We start from the raw sequence: 18,469 nt of genomic DNA, 5'->3' as shown, positions 1-18,469 counted from the left end.
AAAACAGTATGGAGGTTTCTCAAAAAATTAAAAATAGATATACCTTTTGACCTAGCAATTGCATTTCTGGGTATTTATCCAAAGAAATCCAAGACAATAATTTGTATCAATGCATGCCAATATTTATGGAAGCACAATTTACAATAGCCAAGATATGGAAGCAACCTCAATGCCAATCAACAGATGATTGGATAAAGAAATTATGGTTCACATATACAATGGAATATTACTCAGCCATTAAAAAATGAAATCTTACCATTTGCAATGACATGGATGGAACTAGAGGTTCTTATGCTGAGTGAAATAAGTCAGACAGAGATAAATAACATATGATTTCACTTATTTGGAATCCAGGGAACAAAAAGAACAAACTAATCAAAACAGACTCAGAAACATAGTGGAAAATTTGGTGATGGACAGAGAGGAGGGGCTTGGGAGGCTGGAAGAATGGGGTGAAGGGTTAAAGAAGTATAGATTAGTAGTCTAGTTAGCATTAATATGATGGCTATGTGGAGGGTCAGGAGAGGAGGGAGCAATTGGGGGGATTGTTTTATGAACTATATAGACATCTAACCAATGTACTGTATACTTGAATCTAATTTAAATAAATTAATTAAAAAAGAAATAAAGACTGCAGATAAAGAATATTTTAGATGGAATCAACAGTAGATTAGATAAAGCCAAGGATCAGATCAGAGATTTGGGAGATAATGTATCAGGAAACACCCAAGCAGGCAACAACAACAAAAAAATGAGGATATGTTTATGGGACTGTGGGACAACATCCAGTGTACCAATATTTGCATCATAGGAGTACCAGGAAGGAAAGAGAGAGAGCAAAGAATTTAAACCTTGTGAAATAATGTTGGAAAATTCCCAAAACTGTTTAATAAAATGGACATACAAGTCTAGGAAGCACAAAAATACTCAAACAAATGTACCTAGAAAGCCCACACCAAGACACATCATAATTAAAATGCAAAATATTAAAGACAAAGAGAATCTTTTTTAAAATTTATTTTTTATCATGGTGCCATCGCATAATGAAATCCACTGTTTCAAGTGCATAATTCAACAGTAAGGCATATATATATATATATATATATATACATATATATGTATATATATATGTATATATATATATATATATATACATAGTTAGATATATTTTTTTGTCACCAAGTATTTGCCACTTTTACCACATCTACCTCCCCCTCTCACCCACCCTATGGTTACCATTAGCCTAATGTCCATTTCTATGAGTTTCTTTCTCTTTGTCCTGTTTGTTGCTTTTCTCTTTATATCCCAGATGTAAGTGATATCATATGGTTTTCAACTTTTTCTATTTGGCTTATTTCGCTTAACACGATTATCTCAAGATCCATCCATGTTATCGCTAATGGCAGTATTCAGTCTCTTCTTACAGCTGAATAATATTCCATGGTATATATGTACCAGATTTTCTTTATCCAATCATCTATTGCAAGATACATTGGTTGCTTCCATGTCTTGGCCACTGTGAATAATACTGCTATGAACATCGGTATGCAAATATCTTTATGTATATATGTTCTCAAGTCTTTGGGGCAAATATCCAGTAGAAGGATTGCTAGATCATATGGTAGATCAACTCTTAGTTTTTGAGGAAACTCCATACTATTTTCCAAAGTGGCTGTACCAATTTGCAGTCCCACTAGCAATGTATGAGGGCTCCTTTTTTCTCTACATCTTCTCCAACACTTGTTATTACTTGTCCTGTTGATAAAAGCTATACTAACAGATGTGAGATGGTATTTCATTGTGATTTTGATTTACGCTTCCCTAACAGCTAGAAATATCGAGCACTCCTTTCATAAATTTGTTGGCCATTTGTGTATTTTATTGGGAGAGGTGTTTGTTCATGTCCTCTGCCCATTTTTTGATTCAATTGTTTGATTTTTTTTGTTATTATTGAGTTGTATGCGTCCTTTTATATTTTGGATATTAGGCCCTTATCGGAGGTGTTGCTTGCAAATATGTTTTCCCATTTGGATGATTGTCTCTTTACCTTATTGATGTTTCTTTCACTGAGCAGAAATTTTTAATTTGATGTAGTCCCATTCATTTATTTTTGCTTTTACGTCCCTGGCCTTTGAGGCCAAATTAATAAAACCCACTTTAAGTCTAAAGTCCATGAGTTTAATACCTATGTTTTCTTCAATGCGATTTATTGTTTCAGGTTTTATATTCAGGTCCTTAATCCATTTTTCTTTTCCTTAATCCATTTTGAGTTAATTTTGCCATATAGTGATAGACAACAGTTTAGTTTTATTCTTTTGCAGGCGGGTTTCCAGTTTTTCCAGCAGCATCTATTGAAGAGGCTTTCCTTGCTCCACTGTATGTTTTTAGCTCTGTTGTCGAAAATCGTTTGCCCATATAAACATGAATTACTTCTGGATGCTCGATTCTGTTCCACTGTTCCATGTGTCTGGTTTGCTACCAATACCATGCTGTTTTGATTCCTGTCGCTTTGTAGTATAATTGAAGTCAGGCAGAGAGATGCCTCCAGCCTCGTTCTTTTTTGTCAGGAAGGTTTAGAAGATTTGGGGTATTTCCTGCTTCTGTACAAATATGATTTTTTGTTCTATGTCTTTAAAAATGCAGATAGGATTTTGATGGGATTGCATTAAATCTGTACAATGCTTTAGGAAATACAGTCATGTTAACTATGTTAATTCTTCCAATCCAAGAACACAGAATATCTTTCCATTTCTTTGTATCTTCTTCAATTTCTTTTAATAGGGTATTATAGTTTTCATCATGAAAGTCTTCATATGTTTTGTTAGATTTATTCCTAAATATTTTATTTCTTTTAGTACAATTTCTAAAGGAATTATTTTTCCCACTTCTTTTTCTGACACTTCATTATTAGAGTATAGGAACACTATGGATTTTTGAACATGGATTTCTTATCCAGAAACTTAACTGTATTTCTTATTGTTTCTAGTGGTGTTCTTGGGAGTCTTTAGGGGTTTCTATATAGATAATAATGTCATCTGCAAATAGTGACAGTTTGACTAATTTGCTTCCTATTTGGATGACATTTATATCTTTCTCTTGTCTGATTGCACTCGCTAGGACCTCCAATGTTATATTGAACAACAGTGGTGATAGTGGACAGCCTTGCCTTATTCCTGATCTTAGAGGGAAGGTTTTTAGTTTTGCACCATTAAGTATAATGTTGGGTTTGTCATATATGACCTTTAATATGTTAAGGTACTTTCCTTCTAAACTGATTTTGTTAAGTGTTTTGATTATAAATGGATGCTCTATCATGTCGAAGGCTTTTTCTGCATCTATTGATATGATCATATAAATCTCATTTTTTAATTTGGTTATGTTGTATAACACATTAATCAATTTGTGTGTGTTGAACCATCCTTCTGCCTCTGGGATGAAGCCCACTTGATCATGGAGTATAACCTTTTTAATGCATTGCTTTATTTGGTTCGCTAGTTTCTTATTTAGGATTTTTGCATCTGTATTTATGAGAGATATTGGTCTGTAGTTTTTCTTTTTTGTGTTATCTTTACCAAGTTATGGTACCAGGGTAATATTGGCCTCATAAATTGAGTTAGAAAGTATCGCCTCCTCTTTGATTTTTTGGAAGAGTTTGATGAGGATAGGTATTAAATCTTCTTTGAATGTTTGGTAGAATTCAGTGGTGAAGTCATTGGTCCTAGACTTTTACTTTTTGATAGGTTTTAGATTGTTGTTTGAATTTCCATACTGCTGATTGGTCTATTGTTTCAAGTTCTGAATTCAGGCTAGGAAAGTTATATCCTTCTAAGTACTTGTCCATTTCTTCTAGGTTATTAAATATGGTGTTATATACTTTTTCATAGTATCCTTGTATGAACCTTTGTATTTCTGTGGTTTCTGTCATAATTTCCCCTCTTTTATCCCTGATTTTGTTTATTTGTGTTCTTTCATTGTTCTTTAGTGAGTCTAGCCAGGGGTTTGTCAATTTTATTAATCTCAAGGAACCGGCTCTTTGATACATTCGTTCATTCATTCATGTTTTCAATTTTATTTAATTTGCTCTAATTTTGATATCTTTTCTTCAGTCGATCTCAGGCTTTATTTGTTCTTCCTTTTCTAGTTTTTTTAAGATGAAGTATTACATTTTTTATTTTGGCTTCTTCTTATTTTTTTCAGATAAGCCTGTAATTATATGAACTTTCCTCTTATTTATTGCTTTTGCCATTTTCCAAAAGTTTTGATATATTGTACTATCATTATCATTCACTTCTACATATCTCTTGATCTCTATTTTTATTTCTTCTCTGACCAAGTCATTCTTTAGTACTATGTTGTTTAATCTCCATGTATTTTTGGTTCTTTCTGCTTTATTTTTACAGTTGATCTCTGGCTTCAAAGCATTATGGTCAGAGAATATGACTGGTATGATTTCAATTTTTTTGTACTTGTTGAAGCTATCTCTGTGTCCCAGTATGTGATCAATCATCGAAATTCTTCCATGTGCACTAGAGAAGAGTGTATAAACAGCCATTTTGGGATGAAGGGCTCTGTAAATGTCAATTATGTCCAGCTGCTCTAATGTGTCATTTAAAAATGTTATTTTTTATTGATTTTCTGTTTCAATGATCTGTCTATATCCAACAGTGGAGTATTTGGGTCCCTTACTAAGATAGTCTTTTGGTCTGTTTCTCCCTTTAGTTTTGTTAATAATTGCTTTATATATGTTAGGGCTCCCTGATTGGGAGCACAGATATTAAGCGTTATGTCTTCATGGTGCATGATTCCCTTTATCATTATGAGGTGTCCCTCAGTATTGTTCTTCATCATTTTTTTAGGTCTATTTCATCTGATATTAGTACCACTACTCACACTTTTCTCTGAATGCTATTTGCTTGAAATATCATTTTCCACCTTTTCACTTTGAGTCTATATTTGTCTTTAGAGCTGAAATGTGTCTCCTGGTTGCAGCATATAGTTGGGTTTTCTTCTTTGATTCAATCTGCAATTCTGTGCCTTTTTGTTGATGAGTTCAGTCTCTTTACATTAGGATGATTATTGAAATATGTTTTCCTATAACCATTTTATCTTTCGCTTTATGGTAATCAGTGTTTCCATTGCTTCCTTGTTCTTGTGTGTCTGTTTTTTTATTTTAGTTGGATTTTGTGGATTTTCCTCTCGTCTTTTTTGTTTTATGTTACATACTTCAGTTCTGAATCTTTGGCATGTGATTACCATTCAGAACGTGCAAAAGGTAGTTATATACATAGTAGTCCATTTTCTTCTGCTTGTCCCTTTGCAAGTTTGGATATTTGAATCCTCCCCCTTTCTGTTATTGTTGTCTCACTTTGTCCCTATATATTCTGATCTTTCATTGCTGTCTACAATAGCAAATCTCTTCTTATTGTTTAATTGTTTAAATTTCCTTATTTTTAATAAAGGTTGCACTATTCTGATTCTATCTGTCTAGTTATTGCCTTACTCAAAGTTTTAGGTGAGCTGACCCCTTTCAGTATTTCCTGCAATGCAGTCCTTATAGTGGAGAATTCCTTCAATTTTTATATGTCTGTAAAGGTCTTTATTTCTCCTTCATATCTAAAGGTGAGCTTTGCTGGATACATTATTACTGAGTGGTAGTTCCTTTCATTTAATAGTTTGAGTATGTAATTCCACTCCTTTTTGGCACATAATATTTGGGCTGAGAAGTTCAACGATAATCTAATGGGTTTTCTTTTTTAGTTTACCATCTTCTTTTTCCTGACTGGGAATTCCTTCTTTGTCATTGATTTTTGATAATTTCAATAAACTGTGTCTTGGTGAATGCCTTTTTGGGTTGAGGTCTGTTGATTTCTTGAAATCCAAGCTTCAGTTCATTCCTTAGATTTTGGAAATCCTTGTTAACTATTTGTCTAAAAATATCTTTTAATCCCTTCTTGTTTTCTCCCCTTTGAGAATGCTCATTATTCTTATGTTTCTTCTCTTCTTGGTATCAGCTAGTTCTTTTATTTCTCTTTCATTATTTTTCATTCTTTTGTTTCTCTCTTCTTCCTTCTGATTTATTTCTAGATTTCTGTCTTCAATATCACTGATCCTTTCCTTTATTTTGTCATTTCTATATCCTAAGCTTGCTGTTTCATTCTTTATATCTTTCAGTGTGCTCTTCATCTACAGAAATTCTATTTAATTCTTTTATTAGGGTTTCCATCTTCTTGCTAAGACTCATTCTGCTAATGTAGTTGTTTTTTTTTCAATTTCTGGAATTCTTGATCTGAATTATTTTGGATCTCATTGAGTTTTTTCGAAGTACCATCCTACCGTCCCAAATTCTCTGTCAATTAAGTCACAAATTTTATGTTTTTAAGTTTATTTTCTGGAGATTTTTCTCTTTTTCTCTGATATGCCTTGCCATCTTGGTTGTTCATGGTGTTTAATTACTATTTCTTATTCTAGGCATTAATGGAAGTGTATTCTGCCTCTTTTTTTCCAGAAAGATTTATTATATGAAGATCTTTCCTTAGCCTGTTGCAAGGAAGATGTTTTACTTTTCATTTCCGGTATGTGGCATCTAAGCATCTTGGACCCCTGCTTTATATAAAACCTTAATAATGCCTTTTTTTTCTTATAGAGATTCAATCAAGCTCTATATCCTCAGTCTCAGTTCCTGTCAGTGTTAGCAACAGTTTTGGTAGTTTTTGTTGAGGTTCCCCTGAGGCTCCACGATGTTCGGTCTGGGAGGATATGCGGAGAGGTGTCTTCTGGGTTGACGATGAGGGCTGTGGTTCAGCCTCGGGTTTTACATCCACGGTTTACATCAGCTGTTGCTTCTCTGTCATCCCCACTTCTCTGCTTTCTGCCCTGGTCCCTGGGCACTGCCTCTGCATGAACCTCATGGCTCTCTCAGGCAGTGCTGTTCAAAGAACCAGGTGCACCTTCTCTTCTCTCCCTCCTCCTGCAGGGAGCTCCAGCTGCATGAGGCAGCTTCTTTGTTTCTTCCAGTTTACCACCAGACTCCCATTGTTCTGATCTGTGCTAGCTCTTATTTGCAGATCACTCTCTCAGACATGCTTATTCGCAGGTTGGGTGTTTTTTTGTTGAATTTTAGATATTCACCTTATTGTTATTTCATACGGAGGGATTTGAGGACATCTCTCACTCTAACTTGCTTCTGATGTCACTCCATAATCCAAAGAGAATCTTAAAAACAGCAAAAGAAAAACATTTTGTTACCTACAAAGGAACTCCCATAAACTCAGGTGATTTCTCAGCAGAAATGTTGCAAGCTAGATGGATTGGCACTAAATATTCAAAGTGATGAAAAGCAAGAACCTATAACCAAGATTACTCTACACAGCAAAGCTGTCATTTATAATCAAAGGAAAGATAAAGAACTTCTCAGACAAGAAAAGGTAAAAGAGTTTATCACCACCAAACCAGTATTACAAAAAATATTAAAGGGACTTTGTTTAGAAGAAAAATATATAAAAATATGAACAATAAAATAGAAATATCAACATATTTATCAATAATTTCTTGTTCAATTTTTCTTTTTGTTTATTAAATTTATTAGGTGACATTAGTTAATAAATTTATGTTGGTTTCAAATGTATAATTCAATAATATGTCATATGTATATTTCATTATGTGTTCATCACCCAATGTTTATTTTTTTTCTCTAAATGCATATTTTACCCCCTTAACTCTTATCTACTTGCCCTCTCCCCCCTTTGCTTCTGGTAATCACTAAACTGTTATCTTTGTCCATGAGTCTCTATTTGCCTTGTTTGTTGCTTTCAGTTTTATATCCCACATATGAGTGAAATCATATGGTTCTCAAATTTTTGCTTCTGAGTGTTTTTTGCTTAGCATGATAATCTCAAGATCCAATCATGTTGTCGCAAATGACAGTATCTCATCTTTTCTAATGGCTGGGTAATGTTTCATTGTGTATATGTACCAAACAATTACTTTAAAAGTAAATAAATTAAATGCTCCAACCAAAAGACATAAGGTGCTGAATGAATAAGAAAACAAAGCCCTTACATATGTTGTTTATGAGAGGCTTACTTCAGATCAAAAGATACACATAGCCTGAAAGTAAAGGGCTGAAAATAGACACTTCATTGAAATGAAAATAAAAAAAAGTTGGGGTGGCAATATTTATACCAGCCAAAATAAACTTTGAAACAAATGCTATCACAAGAGACAAAAAAGGCCTCAGTAATTGCTCTTCTGGATATTTATTTGAGGAACCCCAAGAATTTCTTCAAAGGGTCACATGCATCCTTATGTTTATTGCAGCATTATTTACAATAGGTAATATATAAAGGCAAACTTGGTGTTCATCAGTGAATAAATACATAAAGAGGCAGTAGTACATATATACAATGGAATAATAGCCATAAAAGTGAATGAATTCTTGCCAGCTGCAATATGGATGAACATAGAGGGTATTGTGCTGATTAAAGTAAGTTAGAGAAAGACAAATGCCATTTGGTTTCATTTATGCATGGAATCTAGAGAACAGAACAAACAAACAGAACAGAAACAAGCAATATTTATACTTAAAGAGAGCATTATGATCATTGTCAGATTGGTTGGGGTTGATGGAATGGGTGAAAGAGGGAGGGAATTAGGAAGTCCAAATTGGTAGTTACAAAATTGTCATGAAGATTTAGAGTCTAGTATGGGGAATATAAAGAGCAGTATTGTAATAACTATGTATGGTATCAAATGGGTACTGGGTTATTACCCATCACTTTGTCAGTTATATAAATGTCTAATCACTAGGTTGTATGCCTGAAACTTGTGTAATACTGTGTATCAACTGTAATTTAAAAATAAAAACATGTTGAGTCTTGGAAAAAATGGCAAAGATCATAGAGGCTTTGTTCATCCCTCTTGTGACACAATCAAAGCTGAGACAGAAACACGTATCAAACAGCAAGCAAAGTTGCCAGAGATCTAGATGAACAGAAGCACTACAACTAGGGGGAAAATAGTTAATCAGCCGGCAATGGTAGAATGCAGGAGGGGGCAAATATGTGAGTCTGCCTGGTCTGGTCTCTAGTAGCTAAGTGGAACAGAGGCTCCCACAGCAACAGCTGGGGTCATGTCTATAGGTGAACTTTTACAGTGACAGACCTGCTCGTTCTGAGCAACAGTGCTGGATTGGCTCCAAACGGGCACCAGGGACTTACAGGGGGACAGCGAGTTGTTAGAATAGGACTGTAGGCAAGGATCTCCCAGGCAGCGGTTCCAGTGGTGTCTATTGTTCCTCTGTTGATCCCTCCACACTCCCAGTTTTCAGACACAGTGCTACCATAGCTGAGATGTCATCAAAGTGGATAACAGAGGTTGCTCTGCCCAGAGGATTCCCTGAAACTCTGCCTTCCCAAACTTGCATCCCCACCCAAGCCACATCCAGTTGTGTTCTTGAGATCCAGTACATCTTGTTGAGTAGAGCCAAGACTCACACTGGTGACAGCTGGCCTTGGCTTCTGGTGTGGCTTCTTGAGGCAACCATAAGCACAGCATCTGTGGATTGCTTGCTGAATCTAAATAGTTGTACCCAGAGGGGAACAGGCTGGGGCTAAACTTGGCCTACAGCTGAACTCCTCTCAGGACTGTTCCACTGGACATCTAGTACACAAAGCCATGCTAATAAGACTAGGATACTGAGGAGCTTTGCTTAGTACATAGAAACATACCAGAAAGGCAGTCAACATGGGAAGATAAAGAAACAAACTATATGAGAGAACAGAACAGAGATCTAGGAATAATGAAATCAAGCAATCTAACTGATGCAGAGTTCAAAACACTAGTTTTAAAGATGCTCAATGAACTTATGGGAAGTGTAGATGAATTCACTGAGGACTTTAACAAAGAGATAAAAAACATAAGACTAGAAATGGAAATTATAAAAAGGAACCTGTCAAAAATGAAGAACACATTATCTGAGATGAAGAGTATATTAGAAGGAATAAATAGAGTGGATAAAGAAGAGGATCAAACCACCAATACAGAGGATGGGAAAGCCAAGGACACTCAATCAGAATGGCAAGAAAAAAAAAGCCAAGGCTATAAGAATAATTTAAGGAGCCTATGGGAAAAAATTAAGAGTAACAACATCCATGTCATAGGGGTACCAGAAGGAAAACAAGAAGTGTAAGAGCTATTTGAAGAAATAATGATAGAAAACTTCCCTCACTTGATAAAAAAAAAATAGACATACAACCCCAGGAAGCTCAGAGAGTCTCAAAAAAGATGAACCCCAAAAGGCCCACACTAAGACACATTTTAATTAAAATGCCAAAGGTTAAATACAAAGAAAGAATCGTAAAAGCAGCAAGAAAAAAGCAGTTAGTTACCTATAAGAAAGTACCTATAAGACTGGCAGCTGATTTCTCGAAAGAAACTTGCAGGATAGAAGGGCGTGGCACAAAAATATTCAACGTGATCTAAAACCAAGAACACTTTATCCAGCGAAGCTATCATTTAGAATCATAGGAGAGATAAAGAGCATCCCAGACAAAAATAAGCTAAAGGAATTAATCAACACCAAGCCAGTATTACAGGAAATATTGCAAGGAGTTCTTTAAGAAGGAAAAACATGTGTCAAAGACATTAATAAAGAATGGTAATAACTACATTCCTATCAACAAGTACCTCAAATGGAAAAGAATTAACTGTTCCAATCAAAAGATAGAGTGGCTGAATGGACAAGAAAACAAGACCCCTACATATCCTGCCTACAAGAGACTCACTTCATATTAAAAGACACAATCAGACTAAAAGGAAGGGGAAGCAAATGGATATTGCCTTGATAGACCTAGAGGATACTGTGCTCAATGAAACAACTCAGATACATAAAGACAAATATCACATGATTTCTCATACATGTGGAATTTAATGAACAAAACAAATGAGATCATGTTATTTATAAATGGGCATAATTTTACTTCTTGCTTTTATTTTAAATATTGTCTTGCCTGGGTCTGTGAAGACCTTCTAGAAAAATGTTGAAGTTATGTAGCGAAATTGGGCATCCTTGTCTTTTTTCTCATGTTAAAAATGATGTGGTACATATATAAAATGGAATATTGCTCATCCATAAGAAAATATGAAATACTGTCACTTGTGACAACATAAATGGATCTTGAGATTATTATGCTAAGCAAAATAAGTCAGAGAAGGAAAGTTGAGGACCACATTGTTTCCCTCATATATGGAATATAAAACTGAAAGTAACAAACAAATAAGACAAACAGAGATTCATAGACAAGTACAGTGGAGTAGTGGTAACTAGAGGGAGGGTGGGAGAGGGGAGGAAGATAGGAGTCAAAGGGGTCAAATATATTGTAATGGAAGGAAATTTAATTTTGAGTGGTGAACACACAATGCAATATATGTATGAAATATTATTGAATTGTGCCCTTGAAACCTATATAATTTTATTAACCATTGTCACCACAGCAAATTAATAAAAAATAAATAAAAATAAAAGTCTAAAAAAATGCAAAAAAAATTAAAAATTTTTGAAGAATTCATTAGTGTAGCCATCTATTCCTGACATTTTTTTTGTTAGGAGCTTTTAATTACTGTTTCATTCACTTTGCTTATTCATTCAGATATTCTATTTTTTCTTGAGCTATTTTTGTTAATTTGTGTATTTCTGGGAATTCATCTATTTCATATATTACCTAATTTGCTGGTATATAGTTACTTATATTCTCTTATAATCCTTTAATTTTATAAGATCAGTAATGCTCTCCCCACTTTCATTTTTAATTTTTAGTATTTTTAGTCTCGTCACTTTTTCCTTAGCCATTTAGCTAAATATTTGTCAATTTTGTTGATTTTTAAATGAACCAATTTTTGTTCTTATTGATTTTTTTCTATAATTTTTCTATTTGTTATTTTGTCAATCTGCTCTAATTACCTTTATTTTTTTTCCTTCTGCTGTCTCTGAGTTTAGTTTGTTCTTTTTCTAGTGTTACCTCTTAATTTTTTTTGGTTGCTCTAAGGCCATATTTCTCAAAGTATAGTTTTCATACTATTAGCAATAACATTACCTCATAACTTGTTAGAAAAACAAACTATCAGACCTCATTTCATTCCACTGAATCAGAAACTCTGGGGATGTGGCCCACCATACTAATTTTTAACAATTTTTCCAAGTGATTTAGGTGTAAGCCAAGATACCTATATAACATAATACTTGAGCTCAAATGATACTATACTACTTCATGTAAAATGGAAGAACTTTACAATATATTTCTATTTATCCACTTCTATATTTTGTACCATTTTGGCATCAATTTAATTATATGTACGTGTTAAGGCTGATAATATATTGTTTTTGTTTTAAATAGTCAGTTCCCTTTTAAACAGATTAAGAGACAAGATAAAGTATTTTTAATTTATTCATATATTTGTCATTTCCTGCCTTCTGTATTCACTTGTATATATAGATTGTTCTCAATTGTGATTTCACAAACCCCCATAGAGATATATGGCAATGTTCGTAGATGTTTTTAATTGTTGCAATTGGGAGGTGGTAGTGATATCCATTGGGTACAGGCCAGAGAAACTGCCAAATATCCTATAATGTATGAACAGTCCAACATAACAAAGAATTACCTAAACCAATATGTCAATAGTGCCAATGTTTAGGAACCTTGATGTAGATCAAAAATTCTATTCAGTATTATTTTCCTTCCTCCTAAAGAACATCCTTTAACGTTTTATGTAGTGTAAGTCTGCTGGTGATAAATTTTTTCAGATTTTCTTTGTTTGAAAAAATTTTTCTTTATTTTGAAAGATATTTTTTGCTTGTTATAGAATTCCAGGTTGACTGTTACAGTCCTGAGAACTGTAAAGATATCATTTCATTGTTTTATGGCATGTATATTTTCTAACAAAAGTCTATAATCATTTTATCTTTGTTCCTTTGTACAAAATAAGACGGTTTTTTTCCTGTAGCTACTTTTAAGATTTTTCTTTATTTCCGGTTAACAGAAATTTGATTATTATGTGTCTTGATGTGGTTCTCTTTGTGTTTGTACTGCTTGGGGTTTATGGAGCTTCTTGGAGCTCTATAGTCATCAAATTTGGAAAACAACTACATTTTATCTTAGATTACTTTTGTCACTTAGACTTTATTTGTTTCAGTCTTTTTTTCACTTTGTGCTTTATTTTTGCTAATTTATGTTGTTTCTTCAAATCCATTGACCTTTCCTCCTGCAGTATCTAATATGCCCTTAATCTCATCTAGTAAATTGCTGCTTTCAGAAATTATGTATTTTTTATCACTAGAAGTTTCATTTGGCTATTTGTTTTAATCTTCTCTTTTTCTCATAACTATGCTCATAATTTTCTTTCAATACTTGAATTTTATTTATAAATCATTATTATTTGCTAGATTCATCACCTCTTTCATTTCTGGGTTTGCCTCTATTGACTGGTTTTTCTCCTGGTTGTGAGTTACATTTCATGCCTTTCAGCTTGTGTAATAAAATTTAAATGGATGCTGGACATATAAAATTTTGTGTTTTAGAGTATCCAGATTTTGCTATCTTCCTTTAAAGAGAGTTGAGCTTTTTATTTTTTCTGCTGGTTTAGTTACTTACACAGTTTAGTCCTTTTGAAGATTGCTTTTACATTTTGTTAGTATATCTGAAATAGCCTTTATTCTAGTGATACATTAGCTAAAATACTAAGGTTTGGTCTTTCTGTAGTCCCTATCAAGTACTCTGAGCGATAAACAAGGCCTCCATATTCTTGCCTGTTTTATCTCAAACATCTTTCATCTCTAAGAGATCCCATGGGAGCTTTTCTAATAAGAGTTCTCTGCTTTTTCTTTGCTCAATTTTCTGGAGTTTCTTTCTATGCATACATATTTTAATATTTAGCATAAACTCAAGGAGATACCTACGAGAATTTCTGGAACCCTTTTTCTGAACTGTTCTTTCTCTCTGGAATTCTTACCCATAACTTTCAGTTGTCTCAGCATCCCTGAACTCTGATCTCCTCTTTAACTCAGTCAGACGGCATGTCCTATTTAGGATCTCCCTTCCTGCTTCAAGTTATAAATTGCCTGGGCAATTTTAGAGCTCATCTTATTTGTTTCCTTTCATTCATGAATAACAGTTTTGTGCTTCCTATTGTCTAATGTCCAAAATCCACTTTTATACATATTTTTTCATTTGTTCTATTTGTATATGATGGAAAGATAAATCTAGTCCACGTTACTTCATCATGACTGGAGATGTAAGCCTCAATATTATGTTTTTCAAGTACATCTGTATCAGTATGTATAACTATAATTTATTTTTTCACCATATAATATTCCAATGTATAAATATGTGTTTATGTTTATTATTCATTCTACTATCATTGAATATTTTATTTGTTTTTAGTTTTTTGAAATTAAAAATAATCCTACCTTGAACATTTTAATAAATATATCCTGGTACATACATGCAAAGGGATTCTCTAAAGCAGTAGTTTTAAATATATAATCTGTGGATACTTGCTCCTCCCCACAAGTTTCTTTCAGGATACCTTTAAGGTTAGAACTATTTTTAGAGAAACATCAATGCATTATCTACCTTTTTCTCATGTTGACATATGCAGTGGTGTTATGAAAATGTGGTTGGTAAAACTGATGTTGTCTTAGCATGAATAAAGACAGTGGCACTGAATTGCATTGTCATCTTATTCTTCACCTCCACACACTTATAGTAAAAAGTTGGTTTCATTTAAGAATTCTTTTGATGAAACAGTGATAGTTATTAATTGAATTATATCTCAACCATTGCATAAATGCCCTTTTAGTATTCTGTGTGACAAAATGAGAAGTATGTGTAAAGCACTTCTGTGTACTGAATATAATAGTTGTCCTGAGAAAAAGCATTTATATTATTGTTAGAGTTATGAGCTGAAGTAGCAACATATTTTTCTATGTAATTCCATTTCTAAAACTTGAGAAAGTGACGTACAAATAATCTTCAATTATTCACACTTGAGGTTTTGATAGACATTGTACAAATGAACCAAATGAGCTTGTCACTTCAACAGAAACAACTGTCAGCATTTCATGTCTAAGATAAAATTTGAATTGTCTAATAAAATTAAAACGTTTGATATATTATATCTACCATAGAGCTTGACAGTATCCCAATATATATAATTTTTGATTTTTAACATATTTATTGAGATATCATATCAAATGCTATAAAATCCGTGGTTCTGCTTTTCTTTTTTTTTAAATTAATTAATTTATTGTTTTTATGGTAACATTGGTTAATGAAATACAGTAATTTTCTGTTGTACATTTTAACAGTAAGGCATATATATATTTACATTGCGTGTTCACCTCCCATAGTTAGATTTCTTTCTGTCACCACATATTTGACTCCTTTTATCCCATCTACATCCCCCTTCCCAGCATCCCAATATTTAAAGATATTTTGAAAAAGATTGATATGAAGAATCTTAAATTATTTATTATTAATTTTCAAAAAAATGTTTTACCAAGTTGATTTTCATAACAATTCACTTGCTATAAGTATGCAATTCAATTGTTTTTTGTAAATTCGTAGTTTTGTGATCATTGCCATAATCTAATTTTGTAAGTATTCTATCGCCAATAGAAGATCTGTCATGTTTATTTGCAGTCATTCTCTATTTCTATTTCAACCCCAGGCAAACTCTAATCTATTATTTTTATCTCTGTAGATTTACCTTTATAGGCATTTCATAAACATGGAATCACATACTATGTGGTCTTTTGTGTCTGTCATCTTTCACATAGAATAAAGTTCTCGAGATTCATCCAAGTTGTAGCAAACATAAGTACTTCATTTTGAATAGTATTTCATTGTTTGAGTATAATACCTTTTCTTTAACCATTTGGCAGTTGATAACATTAGTTTTTCTCACTTCTTACCACTTTTTGGGTGCTATGAAGAATGTTGTTATGAACATTCAAGTATAAGTTCTGTGTAGACACATATTTTTCTCTTGGGTAGAAATCTAAGAGTTTAATTAGCTTGTTTTGGTTGATGAGGAAACCGAGACTCAATGAGGGCAAGGGACTTGCTCCTGGTTACATAGCTTATTATTAGTAGTTTATACTGGAAAAGATCCTAGCTCCCTTGGTTCCAGTATTCTTTCCCCAGAGCTAGCACCACACTTTTTTGACATGTGCCATTGAATACCTTCCCATGTATTCACAGGTAAATGTATATATCACTTTTAAACTTTTTGGTCTTGTTGAATCTACTTTTCTAATGGTGACTTGAATGTTGTGGGGCATAAAGATATTTGAATGAATTCATTTCTACCTGTATATTTTAAGGAGGAGACATATATAAAGTCAAAGAGAAGAGTTAGGGAAGAGGTAAAACAATGTAAGAAGAACAAAAAAAAAGTATGATAATCACAAGAAAGTATAAATTTCAAGCTATAGTGGTTTGGGTATACTGAGGAAAATAAAAGTCATTCTGAATAGTGAGATTAAAGAGTGCCTGTGATAAAGTGCTCTGAAACGAAGTTAGAAAATTTGGGATGACTGGATTTTGAAATGCCTTATGAGCCATGATAGGAAGTTTGAACTACAATCTAGAGGAAATAAAGTGCCACTAAGGGTTTCGAGGAGTAATGTGGCAAAAATTTGGGATAGCATCCTTATGAAAAAATAAAACTAAAGCAAAAAATCATAAGAGACAAATAAAATAGAGCAAAAATGTGTAGCCAAAATAAGCATATATATCTAACAATGGAGTCAAAACGAATTATGCAAATAACTGCAGATTTGCATGGCTAAAAAATTCAACAATAGTGATTGAAGGTTTTATTTATTTATAAATTTTTTTCAATTACAGTTGGCATACAATATTATATTAGCTTCACATGTACAACATAGTGATTAGACATTTATATAACTTACAAAGTGATCACACCAATAAATTCAGTACCGATCTATGCCATATGTTGTTATTACAGTATTATTGACTATATTTCTTATGCTGTACTTTACATCTTATGACTATTTTCTAACTACTATTTAGTACTTCTTGATCCTTTTCACCCTTCACCACAAAGCCCCTACCTTATGTCAACCATCAAAATGTTCTTGCTATCTATGAGTTTTTTTTCTGTTTTATGAGTTCATTTCTTTAGTTCTTTATATTCCACGTATACATGAAATCCTATGGCATTTGTCTTTGTCTGACATACTCTACTCCATATAATACCATCTAATCCATTTATGTTGTTACAGATGGCAAAATTCCATTCCTATTTATGGCTGAGAAATCTTCCACTGTATGTAAGTACCATCTATTTATCCATTCACCCATTTATGACACCCAGGTTGCCTCCATATGTTGGCTGTTTTAAAAAATCCTGCAATAAATGTATGGATGCACATTTCTCTTTGAAGTGGTGTTTTGGGTTTCTTTAAATAAATACCCCAAAGTCAAATGATTGAGTCCTTCTTTATCTCTTGTTATAATCTTTGTTTTAAATTCCATTTTGTCTAGTATATGTATTGATATCCAAGATTTTTGTATAATTTTTACGAAATAACGTTTTCCATTTCTGTATATTTAGACTCTATGTATCTTTCAATCTTCAGTGGGTCTCTTGTAGGCAGTATACATAAGGGTGCTGTTCTTTTATACATTCAATCACCCTGTATGTTTTTACTGGAGCATTTAATTCATTTACATTTAAAGTAATTGTTGCTAGATATGTAGTTATTGTCATTTTATTATTCATATTTCTTCTTCTTCTTCTTCTTCTTCTTCTTCTTCTTCTTCTTCTTCTTCTTCTTCTTCTTCTTCTTCTTCATGTTTCTCTAAAATTTCTTGTAATACTGGTTTTGTGTTGATGAACTCCTATACCTGTTTCTTGTCTGAAAAGCACTTTATCTGTTCTTCAGCTCTAAATGATAGCTTTTCTGGGTAGAGTAACCTTGGTTGTAAGTCCTTACTTTTCATCACTTTGGCTAATTCCTGCCAATCCCTTCTAGCTTGCAAAGTTTCTATTAAGAAAGTACTCACAGTCTTATGAAAGCTCCCTTGTAAGTAACAGGTTGCTTTTCTCTTTCTGTTTTTAAGATTCTCTCTTTGTTTTTAACATTTGATATTTTAATTATGACATGTCTTGGTCTGGGCCTCTTTGGGTTTATCTTGTTTTAGACTTTCTGTGCTTCTTGGATTTGTATGTTTATTTACTTAACCAGGTTAGGGAAGTTTTCCATTATTATTTCTTCACATAGATTTTCAATTCCTTGTTCTTTCTCTTCTCCTTTTGGTACCCTTATGATGTGAATGTTAGTACACTTGATGTTGTCCCAGTGGCTTCTTAAACTATTCTGAGTTTTTCAGATTACTATTAATTTTTGCCTTTCTGTTTGGGTGTTTTCTGCAACCTTATCCAAAAG

This window comes from Rousettus aegyptiacus, unplaced genomic scaffold (genome assembly GCF_014176215.1).
Source record: "Rousettus aegyptiacus isolate mRouAeg1 unplaced genomic scaffold, mRouAeg1.p scaffold_m13_p_9, whole genome shotgun sequence".
Classification (NCBI taxonomy): Eukaryota; Metazoa; Chordata; class Mammalia; order Chiroptera; family Pteropodidae; genus Rousettus; species Rousettus aegyptiacus.
This window is presented reverse-complemented; position numbering follows the sequence as displayed.